The sequence below is a fragment of the Lichenostomus cassidix genome, chromosome 1Aa (genome assembly GCF_008360975.1).
Source record: "Lichenostomus cassidix isolate B80296 chromosome 1Aa, HeHo_3.0, whole genome shotgun sequence".
Taxonomy (NCBI): Eukaryota; Metazoa; Chordata; class Aves; order Passeriformes; family Meliphagidae; genus Lichenostomus; species Lichenostomus cassidix.
In genome coordinates this window covers 24,472,203-24,489,471 of record NC_139480.1, presented here as the reverse complement: position 1 = coordinate 24,489,471, position 17,269 = coordinate 24,472,203, and positions in this window count along the sequence as shown.

Sequence of the window (17,269 nt, the reverse complement as noted above, 5' to 3'; positions counted from 1 at the left end):
AAAATCAGGGTTGATTCTCTTTTCACACAACCTTTATTCACTGTAGCTATTGATCTGCCTGGTATAAGAGAAAAGCAATGGATTCATTTCCCTTCCTTGAGAAAAGGAAATTTCTCTAATATATACATTCAAGTTATGTACCAATATAAGCCAGCAAGAAAAATCAGAGCATCCACATTTATTATGGGTTTTAAATTCATGAAAACAGCTTGAGAGTCACTCTAGTTTGGAAAACAATTTGCTACATCCCATTGACACTGAAAAGTGGCTGTTTTCTTTTACTACTGATATTGGGGAATAGATTTAGGATATATCTATATATATTTGAAAATCCTGAAATATTGATTTGGTTTGTTTGTATCCATTTTCCTTTCTCTTGTCTCTGCTTCAACAGTCCAGATAAAAAGCACCTGGCAGTAATTTTCTGGGAGGTGTTTGCACAAGTTCTGCCAGGCAAATCCAGTTTGTCTCTTTTCACTGTTATCCTAATGATAAAGTTTGGGTTCTTCCCACTATCATTTTGAACCCCACCTCTCACTATCTCTCGCTTATCCTGGAACATAGTGAAAATTAGAGAAATGCAGAGGAAGTTGCAGGTTTTTGGTTTTTTTAATTTGCCCTGGTAGAACTCAGGACATCTCCAAACCCACTCCAACACCATCCACTGCCAGAGGGCAGAAGTTATTGGAGTTAGGTTCTACCAGACCTCCAGTAGTGTCCCCTAGTCTTTTCCTATGTCACATACTTTATCTTGGTATCTTTAACGAGATAGAATAATTTTATTTTAGGTAAAAAATTGCATTATTTAACCTTTGCAGTGCTGTGATCTAAACCTTTCCCAAATTCTTTCATGTATCTTAATTGCTACTGTCCAGCTTCAGAGATATTTAACCCACAAATTTCTACAAGTCACATGAAGGTTCTTTTTAGACAAAACATTTAAAAACACTGCCAAAATAAATAAATGAAAATAAAGGGGGAAATAAAGATGGCCTCAAAATCCTCAGTGAAATCATCAAAATGTCATTTTTATGCATTAAAAACACATGGGAAAAATGCCTTACAATATAAGCATGTGACAAAATCCTCTAGTTTTCTTTCATATGGGTTTAACTCAATTTGCAGTACTGATTTTTGACCAACTGAACAACAAGCTGTGGGAATTACCTGTATGATATTAAATGTACTCTTATTTGTCATGTTTTCTGACAAAAAATACACATAATTTTAGCAAAAAATAGTAGTTTGAAATAGTCTGTGTAATTGCTTTCCTTTGTCTGAATGCACATATGAACTCCAAAAAATTGTAAGTTTCCCTCCTTATGTTCACAAATCTGGTTTCCACCACATTCTACCATCTACTTAAACGTTGCCAGGGAGGCACAATGCTGCAGGTGCTCTGGGTAGAGACTCCATGGTCAGCAGTGTCTGCTCTGCTGTAGCTGATTTGTGTCAGACAACTCCGGAGAGGCTTTACGCTGTAAGTGGTTGGCCACTGAAAGATTTTGTAGTGGAATCTCTTTGCTGGAATGTTTGCCTTACCGGTTCCTGTATCACATTGTATTTCATCACCACACTGGAAAACAAAACAAAACAAAAAAAATAAATAAAGGGGAACTTCAAAGTTGCTTTAGAGCAAAAGACTGCAAAGCAGAAAGAAGAGTGAAATAAATGAGACTGGTATCTGCCCTGACCAGTGCTTGTCATTGTAAGTTCTCTGGAGCTGCACATCAGTAGTATGTTGAGGGCCATCCCTGTTGAACCTTCTGCACCAGGAAAGATGCCCCTTAGTCAGAAGTGCCAGAAGCTCCCTGCAGACGCAGCAGAAAAGCAAGTCTGTATGATGTTTTTGTCTTATATTGCCAGTAGGGTTCTGCCTTTCAAGCATCTCTGATGCGCTTTGTTAACAAGATTTCCAGAAGAACTTCTAGAGAAAGAGTTTGCACAGATGAAGCTCAGTCTCAAGATCCTGTATTTGCAAGCTGTGCAAATGAAGTTTTCTAAAGAATGGCTCTCTTGTAATACGCTCTGCAAGTATCAGCCAGGCTCTTTAAACAGTCTCAGCAGCCCCACAAGCAGGATGCCCAACCCTACTGACTGATATTCCAGAGCAAACAGTTGTTTTAAGATACTCAGATTTATTATGCTCTGAAAAGCTTATTAGAAGAAGCTAACTAAATGTTAAATTTTTACAATCCAGTATGTAATCGTATATAAGGGCATTAGAATAAACTTGTCCCCTTCCACACCCAATTTCATCATTGGAATGGAAATTACGGTGTTAGCACTTAGGAGAGAGAGTTGCATCTGCATGCAGTGAGAGGAAGAGATCACATAATGGTTTGTAAGTCATATCAGATTTATTCTGTGAGGTAGATAAAGGTCTTTTAAAGGTCTTACTCCACTTGTGGAATGAATTTCTTATCATGTATAAATTCTGTGTAAAACATTTCTTTTTCCAGGATGTGGTTTGTTTTCTGAGAGGAGAGAGAGAAGCTAAATATTTCCACTCCTGCATAATAGAAACTCCTCTGATTTCAAAAAGATCACACCCTGAGTGGTTAGTTAATACTGGAAACATAAAAAGGTACACTGTTCTGAAAGATCATTTTGTTCCAGCAAATCTTTTCTAACCAGAAACTGAGTGAATAATCTTGCAATATAAGAATAATTGAAGAATAATGGCAATTTTTAGAGGAAAGTAAGTGTAATTTTGGGAAGAAAATTTAGAGTAAATTTAAAAATGTTATAAATTATATCAAAAAACCACAATCATGCCTCAGAAGCTGTTTTGAGTTGGTTCATAACCGTATTTCCTTTGCTAAAAAAAAAGTTTTGAATTACACTTCATAGAAGAAGCTTACAGAACACAGCAAAAGGCACACCTAATTTTTTCCAAGAAAAATTGAAACAGATAATCTGATAAAACAGCATCAAAATTCTTCCAAGGACAGCTTAGGACATGAAAGTGATTTAGCGATACCAGCCCAAACAGCCATGAAGTCATGAAAAGGGTTTCCATTGGCTTCAGCAGATTTCCGGAAGGGCTCAAGATGATTAATGGAACTGCTGACAGGAGAAGTGATTTAACTGACAGCCTTGCTGCCCTATGCCATTTCCCCTCCTTCCAAAGTGAAATGTATCCCCTCACTTTGGGAAGTTCTCTCATGTTTGGCTCCCTCTGTATCTGACCATGAGGACAGGGGCTCTGCAGGGTGCTAAAGAAGCCATTCTCAAGTGGTTGGAATCCAAGGAGCACCCTCACCATTCTGAGGAAGGTTCTGGAGATAACAGAAGCAAATGCTATAATTTGTTAATTGTGCTGTCAAATGGAGACTGATTTCTACAGCTTCAGATTGACTACTTTTTAGTAATTAAATGAGCCAGTTGCACTTTTCACAACCAATAGCAGACAGATTCTGCTCTTACTTTAGTTTGTGAGAAGAATAAAGCTATTTACTTCCTGAATGTTCAAGTCCTTAAAGCATATGTATATTAGACTATATTGCCCTTTTTTAAAGAAAAGCTATATTTATAAAGAAAAGCTTTAAATAAAGCTATATTGCTATTCCACAATATTAAAAATGTCACATCCTATTTCAGGCCAGCAAGAAAAATAATTCTGGGATATAGTTTCCAAGATTTTTAAATTTTATTCCAATTTTGTAGATAAGGTCACACAGGTGTTGTTATGACTGTTATTCTTTTTCTTACTTATTCACAAGTATGATATTCTTTAGAAAAATGTTCTGGTTTAGTCTTCTCTAGTTGAAGAAACATGGCCACAAGTTGTTAGATCATTGCTATATTTAGGGATTCACCTGGGTTTTTCATTGGCACAGAGATATTAGCAGGTGGAAAAGCAATTGAATGGTGACGTGGCCTTGGCAACCCAGGACTTTATAACCTTCCAACTGGACTCTAACAGCAGGATTTATCTGGCATGAGAATTCCAGTCTTTAGGAAATTGCAACTAGCACAGAGCACAGCAATAGGCATTTTCATCAAAGCAGGTGCTGTGTGTGGCAGCCTTGTCTTCTGATTGCTGTGCTGTTCATCCACTAAGTATTGCATGCAGTTAAGACTGCATGCTTCTCTGCCAGGACTAATTTGAGGACTGTACATCCTGAAAGACATTATCTGTATTTCAGGATCTCAACAACTTTCAAATAGTGCTCTGCCCTGGTAAAAATAAGTGCTATATTATAAAAATAAGAGGGTTTTTTTAGTTGCAAAGCAATTTTTTTTGTACTAATCAGGACCATTTCAGATACTTTTATACCAGGTGAAAGAAAGTTTTTCAACTTTCAATAACAGACCTACAAAGCATAAAGGCACCTGCTTATCTGTGCTTCAGCATCCCTAAAAATGCAGAAGAAACCTCTTATGACAGTTCTTAGCAATGCTGCTATAGGCGTTATTGGACTGCTCACAAAAATCTGAGGAGAATTGAACACAGCGGGGCTGCTCTGTCCACAGAGCTAGTTCAAGCATCAGAAATGGGGTGGCCATGTTAATTTTTTCTGCCTGGATTAATCAGCCCTGCCAAGACATCCATGCATTGGCCCTTATGGAGCACTGACATGGCTCCTGCCCCTCTTTCTGGGCATCAGCTCCTTCAGAGCTGGGCTGGGTTTCTCTCTGTTCCACTGCCTTGTGCAATCCCAGCATACTCAGTGGTGCCTCTGCAGCAGTTTAATGAGTAGAATTACCTCTGTGTGACTCCCCCCTTGCTCTACCTATTTAAGGTAAAAAGACATTACATGCACACATTATGTCAGAAAATTAGAATACCAAATACCCAAGTGGATCACTTATCCCCAGTAAACTGGCACACCAAAAATTCCCTAGGCATGGCAAAACGTTAACTCTTACTTTTGACTGGGATGCAAACTTTCTATTTCATGAAAAGTTCCAAAGCCCCTCAAAAGCCTTCTGCTCTGGAACAAAGTCTATATCAAGAAAAAGGATCATTATGAACAAAAGTACTTAAATTTTCAAGGAAGTAAAAGTGTTAAAAACTGGGTAGCTCATATGGAAAGGTTTTAGTTCATGCTTATCTTTTATATATATGTAGTTAAAATTAAGTAGGAATTTATGACATGGAGAAAAGGCAAAATTGTTCAGAAAAAGATTAAAACAATTGTGTGCTGTTGAAACAAAACATATGTACTTTTGAAGCAGCTGCATGCTTCTTAGGAGCAATTCCTACACAACTCTTTGCAGTTTTCCCTGGAAAATTCTCCTCTTGGTCTAGCACCAAGTTTCCACTGCTCCTTTATCAAAACAACAATATAGTGTACACCTGCACTGTGAGAGAACTGACCAGAATACAGACTCCCCTCCTGTGTAATTTTACAAAATCTGTACACTATACTGATTAAATTATTGCCCTTTCCAATATTTCTTCTCTTGACAATTCTTACTTGGAACTGCAGTTCCTAATTAGAACTGCAAAAGCAGGAGGTGAAGAAAACTTAAGGCTTGCTTTGTTCTTGAGTTCTTGAGTCTTGCCTTTTACCTCAAGTGTGAATTATTCCTGTCTTCACAGAAAGCTTTAAGTTGTTGTTATTTCTTTTCTAATGCCTTAGGTTAGATTTATAAGAATGTCTAGAATTTCTTATGATTCCTAGAAATCATATCCTCTTCTTATTTGCCTAATTTCCTCTAGCTTTTCCATTTTTTTTTTTAAATCAGTATGACATTGGTTTTATTTCTCTAATTACTGCTGGGCTCTTGCTCTTGATTTGGCATGATTAGGAAAAGTTGCTTTACCGTTATTTTTTTTATCTGATTGAGCTTTTTTTTAAAGCAGAACTGGTGGTAGGGAAGACTGCTGATAATCTCCACTTTCACTTAGAGAATAATTTTGAGTGTTTCTCTTCCAGTAACCATTTTAGTACGCCAGTTTAGTAGGCTCTTAAACCCCCTCACTCCTCATGTGGTGAATTGCATGGGGAGCAGATAACCCTGAATAAAACTTACCTAACAGAAAGTTAAAAAAGGGTGAGTTTTTTCTTTTTTTTTTTTTTGGTTTTCTGTGGGCTTTGTTTGTATTGTTTTTTGGTTTTTTATTGTAGATCAATTCTTTGAATTGAATGTTATTTGCACATTCAGTTCAAGAGTTTTCTTTCCTTCACCACTCTCTCAAGGCAGTCCTTGCTGGCCAACTTGCCTTGATATGCCCTGACCTATCTCATCACATATGATGTGGCAGAGTCCAAGTGGGACATACTGGTATGATGTTCAGAGGTTTCTTGTGTCAAATGAAGAGCTGGGTACTTAACTGTGGGATGGATAATATTCTGCACGTCCAATTCAGGTGAGGACATGGGAGAGTGAACAGAAAATGTTAATTAGCTCCCTAACATGAAATAATAAACAAAGGATTACTCAAGATGGTGTCTTTGTCCAAGAATAAGGTTTTCCTGCGTGGCTGGGGTTCTCATGCCAGATGTGCATAGTGTAGTTTTGTAACCAGGTCAGGCCTTCAGTTATAAATGACAGACATTTTCAATTCTTTGGAAAAATAAATAGTCTTTTGTACAATAGCGTGTTGTTAGAGCAGCCATGTAAGAGGTGGGTAACCTGAGATGAATTCTCCTTTTCAAGGTAACGAAACCCACATGTCATATAAAGTCACAGCAAAATCTTCAGAGAAGATTCTTGAACTGAAATGGCCTTAAAGTTAGGACAGTTACCTAGCTGCTATGCTCCCTCTGAGAATAGCTGCATTCTTGAACCTAGAAGAATTCCTCAGACTTAATGACTTTTTCTGGAATAAAAGTGCAGATATCTGCAGCGTCTCATATCTGATGCCAGATAGGTGGAGAGGTTTTGAAGGTCACTCTCTTAATTGCCTGAATTTGCTCCAGTTGTAATTTTAGCATCTAAGCACTATTTTGGAGCTCATCTGGCTTCACCAGAGGAAATCCAGGTTTTACCATTAGGCAAAATAACATAACTCTTTTGATGCTTCAAAATAATTCTTTATAACAGCCTGGGCTCCTGTATAATTTTGGAGAGTCCCTTAGAAACATCTGATAGTAGGCCCTAGGCCAGAGGAAAATCACATGGGTATTCTTCAGATGAATTTCCACACTAGATTTTGCTGTTAATAAAGAAACATGTCGTCAGCTTGTTTGTCTGCTTTCTGTATATGGCATTAAGACAATGAAAACCTACATTGTTTTCCTATTCTGTTGTACATCAAGTGATTTGGGCAGCTACTTCATAGTTACCTCTTGAAATGTTTTGTTTGAACTTATCTGAATTTTAAAGTCCATGTACAATCTGCAGCTATCATTACCAGACCTGGAAGACTAATTTTTCAAATGTACAAATATTTGGGCACTTATCATGAATTCTAAAAAAGTGTAGAGCTTGTGGGGATCAGTTTGATCACACAGGGTGACCTGTTAAAAAAGGCTGATGAACTATTCTGAGATAAAAAAACATTTGAAATACATAAAATCCTTTAAAAAATGCAATGTTACTGAAAAATTCCTGGAAGAATCCATGGAAGGCTTTGGTACTATATTATAGTGGCTCAGTATCCTCTTTGTTATAAAAAATACACCTAATTTTTAGCCTAATTTTGTCAAGGCTCAATTTCCAGCTATTGGACATTATCACATTTTTGTTAGGTCTGTTGAAGAGCCACCCTATTATGAAATTTCTATTTCCCATGTAGGTATTCAAAGACTGTGATTAAGTTATCTCTTGATAAATTAAGTAGACAGCATCCCCTGAACCTCGCACTGGAAGATATATTTTTCAATTTCATTTTCTGGGCTTTTCCCTAAAACCTCTATAATTTTTCCACGTATTTCCTTAATTTCAGAAAGCTGAACTGGACAAATATTTAAATAGTTGTGAGTTGCTAAAAAAGCTCAACTTCAGCTTCTTAAGCTACAACGTATGCAAATGAGGGTTTTATTAACCCCATAAAAGAAAACATATCAACCTGAGACATCCAGGATGTAGACTGAATAGCAGGCCAATCTTCATAGTGATTTTTTCTCATGGAGAAGTTGCTCATTCTCTAGGTGTGGTCAGAATTTTTATCATGTGTATGACTTCATATTTAGCCATTTCAAAACACATTTTTTATTTATCTGAAAAATTAAGTAATTTAATTGGTTGTTTTGTACCACTGACATTATCTATACAATGTTTCCCATTTGTTAGGGCTTAATATTATTTTTTGACATCTGTACCTTAGCTTGCAACTTTAGAAAGTCTCAGGATATTGTGAAGATAAGTCAAATATCTTATTCAAACTTGCATATTTTGAAATTTTTATGGTTCTCAACCAAACTTATAAGTCCGTCAAGTCAGTTTATGAAGATCCATGTCTACAGACGTTTGTTGGTTAGAATTTACTGTAATTTAAAATTGTTTCATTTTCTTGCACTAATTTCATGCCTGCCATGATTGGTGGAGACTCTTGGCCTGTCTCCTGGGAATAGGTTGCCTTGTAGGTCATTCAATGTACAGCAAAAGTAAGTGTTCTGACTTATAACTTTCTTGTAAACTATTAATTTGTTTTACCTATGTTTCACCCACTCATAGGCAGTCCAGAGTAAGTGGACAATGGAAAGGGCTTCCCAGCTCTGTGGTTTCAAATCTCTCTACTTTTCTATTGGAAGATCAATTGCAAAAGACCTCTAGTGAAATCCTCAGTCAATCATTTTAGAGCAAATGCCATCTTGCTTCTTGTATCCCACATCCTGGAACTAAAAAACCTGCTCTTTAGGCTGGCTTTTGAAGCTCACTGTACTATCCCCTACAATGTGGAGAGCTCTGTGAGACTGAAGGAAGGTTGTAAATCAGTGTATTTTTTTTTCTATAAACTTCTTCTCTGATCTTGGCTGTACATTTCACTCTTCTGTGTGTTTTTGGGCTTGTTCTTTAGCCATCCAGTGGTAACCTTGATTGGAAATAAAGTGAAGGGTATAGTTCAAGTAGCTTCTATTTTATTTCAAATATCTTGGCTTTTCTTTTTTTCCATTCAGTAGATAGAATGAGTTCTTTTTCTCATGGGTTTTTAGAACCAAATCTTCCAACTAGAGACTGTATCTGGCACAAACCATCCCTGCACTTTTTATATCCTTATGGTCTGGCTTATCGAGTCACTAGAAAGGATTCTGTTTCACTGAGTGCTTCTCATTTGAACATGGATCTTATTTTGTCCTATCTCAGGCTATTTTCTGAAGGCATATTTGCCATGGACTGAGGAATATTAGACTGTGGCATGACATGAAAATAGAGATTGAATGGTATTACAGAACATTACTTCTTGTGTAGGTAATTACAGAAAGATGTGGAGATTTAGCTGAAAGACTCCTATTAGTAGCAGGAAAAGCCTCATGGCTAAATGCTTGTGCAAGGATTAGGAAGTTTGCAGATTTTTAAATTTTATTGAAGGGGTGGTAATGCAGCATCATACAGTAAAGCCCTCTTTTTCTACAAAGTAGGTGCAATATAGGCAGAATTAGAGAAAATCTCTTCCCTTTTCCCAGTGGAGAACATACATGATATTCTGCAGTGACCTCTTTGAGCCCGGAGAAGGTATTCACCTCCTATCATTCAAGGCCAGCTACAAATGAAGAGAAGAAAAACATGAAGAAACTTCTCCTGGCAGGTTCTTTCCTGTCTTTGCTTCATCAGTGAAGTGGGCAGTACGAGAGCTGAGCAGAATGACCACAAAGGTTCTTCCACATCTCAGAGGAAAAGGCAGGTGCATTGTCGTCTCAAAGTGAAATCCCACCTACACAAAAAACCCATGGGATCACAAGAGGGGTCCTGAGATGGCATTTCATTGGGCTAAAATAAATTTTTAGCAAATAATAGGAGAAAATGTTCACCTTCCATGTAAATCTCCACATTCAGCTCAGGCATGGCTTCAGAGACCACAGTTAAAGACCACAAGGAGGGCCTGAAGGCAGAGTGAGAGGAAAGGTGGCCATCCTGTCTCTGTGACAAGGTATTTCAGCGAAGGAGAGGCTCAAAATCCTGTGAACTGTGAAAGAAATATGGGGAAATCTATGTCTTGACAAAAGAAGCTGAAAGATCAGTGGGGTTTGTGAAGTGACATATGTGACACAGGGAGCAATGCAGAAGAATAGCACTCATTTTCAGGCAGCACAGGGGCAGTGAAGGGAACTGAGCCAAGGGCTGTTGGTGTGTGTAGTGAAGATGGGCTCAGAATAACTGGAGAGTTCCCACAGAGAAGCTATGGGTTTGAGTTTAATTAGGAAATTAGGAAGGTGCACACAAACGCTGTGTAGGTGAGGTATAACAGGAAACTTCCTAATCTGTTTTGCAATTATCAGTCCTGCAGTACTTTCACTGGGACAAACAGCAATGTCAACTTGTTGAAGCAAAGATGTTCAAAAGGGCACAAATTAAAAACAAACCAAAATAACAATTTAAAACTTCATAGCAAAAATGATTCTTAAATATATATTGTTTTATTTCTGATTATGCAAAAGATTTGCACTGAAAGCCAGCAAAAATACACCATCATCTATTTCACAAGAAATACATAAAAATTACCTTTGAGCAATAATTGCTTTATTTAAATTCTATTTATTGGGTGTTAAGTTCTAACTGGGGCTTTATAATTTAATTAAATATGAAATTATTTTAATGTTCCATTCCCAAAATTGAGGAAAGCATTGGGGAAATTGATTAGAAACTAGAAAAGAAAAGTAAAAAGCAATGAAGGCTCAAACATAAAAAGAGAAATTAAAGTGTCCTATGAAATCTCATTTTGTTTGATATTGATTCCATTCATTCACAAAAGATGGTGTTTAAGGTGTTACTAGTAAAATGAGCATTTAAAAGGCTATAAAATAATGTAACATTGCAGAATTACAACAGATTTCTAAGTTTTAAAAACTCATTGTTACACTTTGAAAATACTCCAATTTTTGTCTTTTGTTTCTCTTCACAGAAATTACTGCAGCTTATACGCCAACAGAAATATTGATGAGTAAGCCAAGTTTTTAGTCTATAGCTCTGATAACATTCTGCTTTGCTTGCAACACTAGCTGTATCCATACTCTGCATTGTAGGCAGTAGTTTACTTCATCAAAGACTGCACCGTTACATGAGGTTTTAAAATACAAAAATCACTATCAACTCTGCTATCCATCATAATATGTTATTCTGTGATTGAGCCTTTAAATATCTTTAAACTTTTTTATTTTCAAAATAAATATGTCATATACAATAAATATATTTTATAAAATAAATTTATTCATTTAATATAGATAATAAATAAATTATAAAATTAATATAAAGATAACTTTCTGCTAAAGTCACCTGAATGGATCAAACATATTATTACAGCTTTTGTGAACATAATTGTACTTGAAAGCATGTATATTTTATCTGAAGTCCAGATTCTGTTGATTTCCATCACTAAGGTTGTGTCAACCCATGGAACCAACTAAAGCAGCTAGAATTTGGCCATATTTTGGCCATACACCAAACTGGAAAGAATACCACAAAGAACCAGTTTTGTGTCTGCACAGCTATGCCACATTCTCACCTTTATGAGGCATGACTTGCAGCCATGCAGAATGAAGAATGTGTGGAGATCAGGAACCCATGGAAAAATACTTCTAAACCCATAGATCTGGGCCCAGTTCAAAACACTGACATTTTAATCTGAAACATCTTACTGAAACAGTCTTCAAGTACAGTGAAAAATATGACTGAATGGTTCTGTGTGATGCCAAATGCTGTTGTTTTCAACAGCAATGGCCAAATAAAAAGTGCAGGTGGTCACTTTCTTCCCCCTGCCTTCTTTTTGCACATTTTTCTGTTCTTTCTTTCTCCTTTATATCACTTTTTAAAAAAAAATATTATTATTTATTTAGACAGTGGAAAAGCAGAGGAAAGTTTAAAACAGCAAAATAAATTATATCTGTGAGAAGCACAGCTATCAGGATGGGCTCAGACAAGTAGGGTTTATTGCACCATTTCTTTGAAATTCTCAGACCTATGGCCTTACTCTGGAGCCATTGAAATTACCTGGAATGGGCAGAGGAGCTGACAGTGTATTAATCGGTAATAGTATTGATAGTGGTATTATGCTTTGCTCTGGGACTTGCTGCACACAAATCCCTTTTCCCCAAATGCTGTCTGCACTGCCCAAGTATGTGCTTCTCTCCCAGTCCCCTACCTCTGTGCGAGTAGGTGTGAGACTTGTGCATTGCAGGTGTTACATATTAGACAGATCCTTTTTCCAACAATCTTTCTTTCCTTTTTTCCCTCTCACCTAGACCTATAGTCATATCATTAACATAACACCTCCTTTTGTGCAGTACGATGTGAAGGAATTTTCAGGACCTGGAGTTACTTCTCAACAAGTCTGGGAAGATTTTTTTGAACATTGGTATTTATTTCCCCCAGCAGTGATTCATCTTTGTAGTAAGGGTAATGCCATATGGTGCCATTAATTATGTCTCAAAAATGCATACAGATGTACATCTTTGGTGGAAAGTCTGTTCGTTTTTTAGCATTTCGTCAGAGTGGAACTTAGAATGATGATATCAAAGCAGAAGGAAAATCTGCATGAACATGATTTCCAGTATTGGCCTAGCTCAACAAGAAATGAATAGCTGAACAGAAGGAAATGGTGCTGATGCTTCAGAATGACTAGAGGCCAGTAAAGGTGGAAAAAAACCTCAAACCTTACAGTATTTCAGCCAGATGGCTGCAAGATGACTTCAAGAAAGACAGCACTCACTGGCAACACATCCTTGCAGCAGAGAGGAAAATCCCAATCGTCCCTTGTCTCTTCCTTCTGAGTATGAGTTCCAAAGAGTCCCCTCCTACTTGACAGCCTAGATGTGAAGCTTAGTCAGATTTTTATTGCTCCCTGGTTTGCATCCCTTCCAAGGCTTCCAGCCATTTCATGGCCTAAGCAGGCAGGGCAGCTTTTGCAATCTGCTTGGAGGAATGCTGTCATCCATGTGGATCATGTTTTGCCTTCCCCAGAGTGGAGGGATGCCCAGCAGGAACCACGCCAGGGAGATCTCCAGTTTCAGAAACTCTGCCTTTAGCACAATAAGGGAGAGCTTCTAATGCCTAGAAGATGCTACAAGGCTTCCTAGGGCTGAGCCACTCTCCCACTTGGCGTCCTGTATTTTGGAAACAATGGCAACAGCCGGTGCCTCTTACCATGTTTCCAGATAAGTGTTCCAGGAAGAAGTTTCTTTCTATGTTCCGATGCATGATTAAAGACATACTTTGAGCTAGTACGGCATACACCAGGTTTTCTCCGTCCACCAACAGCAAAATAATCTCAGCTCCCAAGAGTTTCTTATCTCCTGGTTGTTTATAATTCATAACACTATTTTTTGTTTATTTAGCTTTTAAACGCAGACATAAAAGGCACGGTGAGCAGAATTGTCTCTCTATTGACGTCATCAGGGGATGCAATAGCTTTCACCATAACTGAATTTTATTCAAAATCTCTGCAACTGTATAAATATTTGCTTTTTTAACACAGTAAATATGCATCAGTCTGAGACTCTGCAGGAGATGAAAAAGTAAGTTCCTGTTTGTTTTTCTACTTAGGTGGCACAAGTGAATGCTTCAACAGTGTAGACTATCTGCTCAAAGGCTGGGAGTTACCTTTTGAATTGAAAGAGGCAAAAATTAATTGCCTTTTTTGACTGCCTTTCTGTCATTATAAATTATCCAAGGATATGGTAAAGTTTGATACACTGCTATGCCTCATTGCAGTTCTGAACGAATGTTTGTGGCTAAGTAATGCATCCCTGGATAACAGATTTGGAATGGAAATACTGACCTAATGGTGCAAACTATTTCTGTAACGTAGGACAAATTAATACTCCTCTTTTGTTTTGGTGTTTTTTGGTTTGCTTTGAGTTTTTGTTTGTTTTATTGTTAATTTGGAAAAAGCTATTATCCCAGTTTGTTTTACTTTGAACATTTCAATCATTAAAACAAAAGAAAGTAATTTGGAAAATATTTTGTCAGTTTCCCAGTGATCAAATCTTGCCCTTTTGAGAACCTTTTGTGTAAGCATGAAGTTCCTTCTGATTCCCAAGTCATATATGAAAGGCTGGCAGGAAAGCAGGAACTCCTCTGCATGAAACATTTGAAATTATCTGATTTTTTTTAGCTCTTCAAGAAAATAAAATAAAATTGTTTGCCATTAAAAGAAAAAAAAGAGAGAGAGAGAATGTAGCATGGATTAGGCAATGGGAATTAGGGCATCTGCAGATCAGACGGTGCACTGGTCTGCCTATAACAAAGCATTATTTTGAAAGGCTCTTCCAGGCCTAAAATCCTTCCCTGAAACTGAGATGCTATCCTAGGGCAAGTTTTGACAAACAAATTAATTTCTGTGGAAAACTTTGATGTCAATGGCAAAAAAATCATTGTTAGAAATCCTAGTGTATAGGAGCTGAACAAGAAGTTTAACATCTTTGTTAGCTTTCCTTGAACCTGGAGAAGCCTGCCTGAACGACCTGGAAGTAATGTCTTGTATTAACCTCTCAATATATTTCTATCTTCTTGTTTCTCACATATCCCTTTTCCCAAATTCTTTCTTCATTTGGCATTGAAAACATAAAGTAAGACTCCAAAACCCTTGAACTCCAGGACCATCTGCCACCAAGTCAGTTACAGCCTTAGATCAGAACTCCAGCTGTATTCAGCAAAAGGCATATCTAATTTTTACTTTTAAATGATTTATCTTATCTGGGGCTTTTGAGTGGGACCCTGTAAACCTTAAACATACAAGTAGTCTTTGTTGGCCTTATAGAAGTAAGAGTTAACTGCTTGTGCATGTAAAGGTTGCAAAGTGAGTCCCTTTGAATATCATTATCCCAAATATAATAACTGCTTTGCTGAAACTCATGCTGTCTTTCAAAAAACAACCCATTTTACTCAATAGAGAATTCTGGGGAAAAACAAAAATGCAACATTTTGAAAGCAGACAAAGGTCACATGAATGCTGCCCAAGATTTTTGATTGAGTAATGTACTTTGGAATAACTTGCTGTGATTCTTTGGCAGAACACTGTTTATTGTTCAAGTGAAATTTTTCACAGTTAATAAGATGGCCAGTTGCAGGTATTGAAAATATTTGCCCTGCCAAATACCACAAGAGTGAAAACCTTCAAGCTGGTTGAATAACGAAACAGAAGTCATTCCAATAAACTGCTTGACAGCTGGTGGAGAAATTCCCAGAATATTATATGACCCAAAATGAAACTGTTTTATTGATTAAAAATAAACAAACAGAAAAACTATTCTGAAGAAAATTGCCAAGATATTTTGATTGTGTTATTTGCAAAGAGCTGTTTGGTGTAGCAAAACTGCTTGATGGTTGAAGTTTTTTTTAAGAAGATACTACAGTTTACCCAGGTATTTCTCTACATTCAAAGACCTCTTTCCATTGGCCACATGAGACCATCAGTTTTGAAGCAGGTTCTCCAGTGATGTTCATGGAAAATTCTGCTTAGAAAGCCCTGATTAATTTCTTCTGCTTTGCAAGAGAGAGGGAGTATGAATCACAGCAGTGAAACTGAATTTGGACAATAAAACCCAAAAAATCTCCATGAATGTGTGATGATTCAGGAACAAATACTGTTTTCAGGAACTAATATGCTTGCCCAGTATGGACGAACACTTGGTGTAACTGAAAATACAACATAGCTTTGGCTGACAGTGTTTACAAATTATACTCACATATCCTACCCCCATGTTCAGTAAGGTAGAAAAATTCTTTTCTGGTATTGGCACCTCACAATCTGAACTACATCTTTGCCATAAATTACTAAAGACACACTGACACTTTCACTAAAATCTCATGTAAAAAATGTACTCAGATTCTGTATTAACTTGAGTACAAAAAAATACACAGATGTCTGCATTGATTTCATGAATTTCAGGGAATTAAAATGGCAATAAATAATTCTCTTCTTATCATGGAACATGAATAACTATCTCAGAGAACCTAAATCCAAATCTGATTTAAATTTGGAAGGACTTAGCAACAGCAGCAACAGAAGTCCTGTAAAGTAAAATATACCCAGCCAACAGTGAATAATGCATTACCCCAACAACCAATCCTCCCTTTCCAGTGAAAAGAGCAACTGGACTCTTACACAAAGCCTGAACTCACTGTTTACATCCTGAGGGCACAAAAAAGAGAAGACATTTAGCATACGCTAGTTCAATGGTTAAAGTATCCATACTTTGTAATTGTGTGTGTGTTACTTAATCTGTTTCCCACCCATTCCCCTAGGAAAAAAAAAAACCCATGAAAAAGTATAAAAAGGGGAAAACATTAACTACAGTGTGGTTAAAATTCAGATCAGCCGTCTACACCACAGACCTGTTGTGTTCAGCCTACTTACTCACTGAATGTGGCTAAGATGCTCAGGACTTTCAAGTATACCCACCCACTCCAGATAAGATTGTAAGTACTGTGCTTGGGACTGCTAAATTTGCAACCAGGTTAATTGTGTGCAGCATCTGGGAAGCCTCAGCTGATTCCTGCAGAGACGCTAATGTTTATTCACGGTGCTGGGAAATCGAGTCGTTAAAACAGAAAGCAAAAGCAGGGACAAACACTGATGGTTCAACCCGAGTGAGTAGCCCCGGTGATAAAAGGCTCAGGAGAGGATGCCAGGGCTGGTACCAAGTTTTATCATAAGAGGCTTTGTAGAGCCGTAGCTGCTTATTCCTCGGATCACGGTCTGAGAGAGCGGCAGAGCCCCGAGCGGAGCTCCCTGGCGGCTGGTACATGTGTGCTGCTGGCGCCGGGCAGAGCCCCTCGTCCCCCAGCCCGGCACGGCCCCGCACCCCACGCCGCAAACTCGCGGCACTGGGCAGACCCGGCCGCGGCAGCCGAGGTGCGGGCAGCGGGGGATGCGGCCTGCGGGGCCCGGCCTCTAGCAGACCCCGTGCCCGGTTCCGCCGGCCGGGGAGCGGCGGCGCTGCCGGGGGCGTCTCCGCCCGCCCGCCCGCCCCGGGCCCGAGGGGCTCCGGCAGGCTGCGGCCCCCGCACCTCCCGCTGCTCCGCCCGGGCGGAAAACCCGCTTGTCGTCTTTCTCTGCGAGGGCCGAGAGCGCCGACAGCCCGTCCGGGCTGCTTAAAGCGCGTCACGTTGGTCCCCTCCAGGTGTCGGGAGCCGGCCGCACACAGGGTTAACAGCATCCCCGCTCGGACAGTGTGTGTTTAATATGCCAGCCTATTTGATGTTCATTGACAGA